The 4733-nt window shown below is 45.0% G+C and overlaps 1 pseudogene; it reads left to right on the forward strand.

Annotated features, from left to right (window-relative positions):
• The first annotated feature begins 2750 nt into the window (after nucleotides 1-2750).
• Nucleotides 2751-4318, forward strand: LOC116582234 (annotated as a pseudogene).
• The last annotated feature ends 415 nt before the right edge of the window (nucleotides 4319-4733 follow it).

Below are 4733 nucleotides of genomic sequence, written 5' to 3' on the forward strand. Positions count from 1 at the left end.
ACACACACACACACACACACGATAGTATACAGAGTAACAAACTCAGGAAACAGGGTGTGTGTACCACTTCCATTCAACTTCCCACTGTGAAGGAGGGCTGAGTTGAGGCAACTACCAAACCTTTCAAGGAAGTCAAAATGTAGGTGAAAATCAAACAAAGGAAAAGGAAAACAAAAAGCAAGGAAAAGGCACTCTAAATGAACGTGCAAACAAAAATTCTAGAGCACATAAGGAAGTCATATGCTGGGTGCCTGGGTGGCTCAGTTGGTTAAATGACTGTCTTCAGCTCAGGTCATGATCCTGGAGTTCCGGGATCGAGTCCCGCATCAGGCTCCCACCTACACAGGGAGTCTGCTTCTTCCTCTGACCTTCTCCTCTCTCATGCTCTCTCTCACTGTCTCTCTCTATCTCTCAAATAATAAATAAAATATTAAAAAAAAAGAAGTCATATGCTAAGGAAAAAATCTAACAAAATAATCTGATAATGAACTCAGTACAGGTGAAGTCAATGTTATGGAACAAAAAGAAACTTCAGAATAGTTATGTTTAAGGTACTCTAGATCAGTGAAGGCGTAACATGCATTAGAGGAAGAGCAGGGGTCCTGCAGGGGCGTCTGGGTAGCTCAGTCATTTAAGTGTCCCACTCTTAGCTTCTGACCACAAGCACTTACCCCCTCAGTGCCTTCTCACCCCAAAAGACCTGCTTCCCCTCTCCCTGAAGGCCATGAGTCCCATGCAGAGCTACTCCTTTGCCCGTGGTGGCTCTGCTTGGTCATGACCCTGAAAGCCTGGTCTCCTTTTCTCTTCCAGGTTCTGGGCTCGTTGAGCACTCTCCACTATGCCCCAGATGCCACTCTCATCTGGGAGACTTCCTACAGAAGGTCTTTTCTTTTCCTCCATGGTTGTGAGGGCTTTTTTAAAAATTATTTTATAGAGTAGTTTTGGATTTACAGGAAAATGAATTAGAAAGTACAGAGAGTTTCCCAAATGCCCACTCCCTCCACCACCAACCCAGTTTCCCCTACTATTTATATCTTGCATCAATGCAGTACATTTGTTACAATGGATGAACCAGTATTGGTATATTATTAACTAAAGTCCATAGTGTAAATGTGTAATGACATGTATTCACTATTACTGTGTCATACAGGATAGTTTCACTGCCCCCCAAAATCCTCTGTGCTCCCCCTTCACATTCCTCTCTCCTACCCAACCTTCAGCAACCACCAACCTTTTTACTGTCTCCAAAATTTTGCCTTTTCTAGAAGATCATATAGTTGGAAGCACACACGTAGCTTTTTCACACTGGCTTCTTTCACTTAAGAACAGGCACTAAAAGTTCCTCTAAGTCTTATCATGACTTGACAGCTCATTCTTTTTTTTTTTTTAAGATTTAAATATTTTTTAAGAGAGAGAAAAAGAGATCACAAAGGGAGAGGGAGAAGCAGACCCACTGCTGAGCAGAGAGCCTGATGCAGGGCTTGATCCCAGGACCCCAAGACCATGACTTAAGCTAAAGGCAAATGCCCAACTGACTGATCCACCCAGGTGCCATGATAGCTCATTTCGTTTTACCACCGAATAACTCTATTATAACATTCCATTTTTATCTCTTCACCTACTGAAGGACATTTTTATTGTTTCCAAGTTTTGGAAAATACAAACAAATTATGAACAATTATGCTATAAGCATCCATATGCAGGCTTTTGTGTAGACATAAGTTCCCAATTCCTTCGGATAAATACTAAGGAGCACTATTGCTGGATGGTATAATAAGAGTATATTTAACTTTGTAAGAAACTACCAAACTGTCTTCCAAAGTGGCTGTACCCTTTTACATTCCCACCAGCAATGAATGCACGTTCCTGTTGCTCCATCACCCTGCCAGCATTTGGTGCTGTCAATGTTCTGGGTTTGGACCATTCTAATAGGGCTGCAGTGGTATCTCCGTTGTTTTTATTTGCATTTCCCTAATGACATGGGATGTGAAGCATCTTTTCATATGATTATTTGCCATCTGTATATCTTCTCTGGTGAGGTGCCTGTTCAGGTCTTTTTGCTCATTTTTTAACTGGGTTGTTTGTTTTCATATTTTTGAGTCTTAAGTGAGGGCTCTTCTTTAACAACTAGTTTTTGAAAAGCTTGATTTCCAAGTTCTTCCAGGGCATTAACTACAAGCCACCAGGCTGTCCCCTGAAATGTTTCACAGACCTTGAGTTGGGATTTTTCTTCTCCTTTCTGACTCCCATGTGAGTATTTTGATCCATGGACATGGACTGTGGAACTGTATGGGGCACCATTGGTAGACTTGCTTCTGGGTCTAGTTGATAACAAGCATTGCAGCCAATGCACCTGGCCAAGCCTGCTAGCGAGGAAACATTTGCAGCCCACCGTGCTATTACACTTGTGACATAGAAGCCAAACAGTAGTAGCTGCCAACACTTGTTTGTAGTTATGTTAGAACACCACAGGATCCAGTTCACCTCTTTTCCAGGCCCTCTGAATCTCACATTTTTAAAGAAATCTGGGCATGAGGAAGTTGGGAAAGCAGAAAAACATCAAGATTCTAAGCTGGCTGCAGCAACTGTTCAGATTACACTCATGTCTTTGACCCAGGTGATGAATGTGCCCAGAGTTCTACCCAGGGCTAGTGAAGAGAGTTCAGGAAAAAGGAGAAGGTCTTCAATCTGGAAATGAGGTGGAAAGAATCATGGAAAAGACCAAATATGGGAGTTGATTGGTATGCGGCATGAGCGTGCTGCATCTGACTCTTCTGCCTGTGGATTTGGACTTGAAGCATGTGATGAGCTTCTTCCTGCTTCTCTGAATGAAGTATGGAGCACTTTACATCAACCTGAGGATCTGCAGTTATGACAAGCAACAGAATCTGACAACAAGTTCATTAAAGAGGGAAAATTACTAAACAAGTTGAAGGAAGGGAGTAAGAAGAGAAAAAAAGGGAAAACATGACACTTTTAACAGGGAGAAGAAGTGAAAAAAGTCCAGGTTTTCCTAAACTGGTTTCACAGCTCTTAATGCTGGGAAGGAGAAGAAAGAGAAGAAGGAGAGGAGGAGGAATAAGAAGAGGAGGAAGGAAGAGGAGTGTTCAAGGGGCATTAAATGATAAAGAGACAGTAAAAAAATTTCAGAAAGAGAAATAGTCTCCACCCAAAACAGGCATGAGGGGCATAAGCCTGTGGGAATAGGGGAGCACCTCTCACCCCTTGCACTCAACCTTCTGCTCTGCTTCTGAGAACGATTTGTCCAGAAGGTCACTGCCATGGTCTCTCTCACTGATTTGGACTTGAAGTAGCTGCTCAGTGAGTCTCCACAAGGAAGACCCCTCTGTGATACAGGGGATGAAAGAGATTCCCATGGGGTGGATTGGACCGGGAATTCAAAGAGTTCTCTTCCCTCTGCAAAGACCTGTCAGTACCCTGGAGAGATGTACTGAGGAGTTGGGTCGGGCTTCCAGAACCACTAAGAGAGAGAACAAAGGAAGTCCTTTGCCTAGGATATTAATGGGATCCTATCAGACATGGAGGTACAAACGTGGGAGCTGAGCAGCCAAGTCCATTCTGAAATGCATGGCCATGGGAGTTCCTTCCTGCTCGGCAGCAAGGACATCCTGCTTATACTTTCTCAAAAACTTCTCTGGGAGCTGGGGGATGGCAGGAGGGGCCCGTGCATCTGAAGGAGCCACCATAGAAACCGAAAGAAGCTATTGGCAGGGCGATGCCAGAGCAGCTGGCCAAGTACCAGGATGAATGCCAGGCACACACATAAGCAAAGATTGCAGAGACGCAGGAAGAGGAGAAAGACACAGAGCAGAGAGAACAGATTTGTTCTGGTAAAGAAAAGGAAAAGGGGAAGAGAGCCTGGAAGAAATTGGGAGAGAATGCTGAAATCAAGGAGGTGCTCTGTCAGACAGTGGTCTGGAAAGAAACAAGAGCCATTCTGCAGAATAGAAGGGTGAAAGCTTTCCTGAATGCTGAGATCCAAACTCTCTGGCCCCAAGGCTGGGTGTAGACCCACGTCTCCATGCAAGGAGAGCAGACCACAGCATGGGCTGATGACATCAATACTGACCAAGAAGAAAGTAATGGCTCTTTCAAAGTCAGGGTGAAGGAATCATAGACTAAGCCTCATAACATGGTTCTCATCCTTTCAGCCAAAGCTGGAAGCACCACTGCTTTGCGTCAAAGTCTCAGATCTTTATGTATAGTAAAGAAGGAATTTTCCAAAGCCCAACCCTCTGGACCATCCACCCTGCTCTGGTTCTCTGTAATCACCCTCAATTTTCTGGTGGTGGAATGAACAGTGACACTGGAGCAGTCTGAGGAGAAAAGTCCCAAGAGTTCTGGCTACAAAGTGGGCTCCTGCCAGGCTCCCCTGAGCAAAGCTTTCCAGAAGAACAACAGTCTTCATTGCAACACCACAGAACCTGGACCCAAGTCAGTCTGTACATGGCATTGGGCAGCACAGAACTTTCACTCCTGACCCCACCCCCCTAGTTCCATTTGGCAACGACCTCCCAGACCTGAAGTCTTCCACTGAGTCTCAGAGTCCATTCCTCCCCAGCATCCTCTTCAGGAAGCATTTCAGCCCCCAGCACGGTTCTCGTAAGAACCCAGCTTCATCCTCCATCTCCCTGAGCCACATGGCAAGATGACATTCCAGCTCCTCGGGGCTATCCTACAAGTCTGCCCTCGCTGGGTCTGGCTCCCAACAC

This window comes from Mustela erminea, chromosome X (genome assembly GCF_009829155.1).
Source record: "Mustela erminea isolate mMusErm1 chromosome X, mMusErm1.Pri, whole genome shotgun sequence".
In the NCBI taxonomy this organism is placed as follows: domain Eukaryota; kingdom Metazoa; phylum Chordata; class Mammalia; order Carnivora; family Mustelidae; genus Mustela; species Mustela erminea.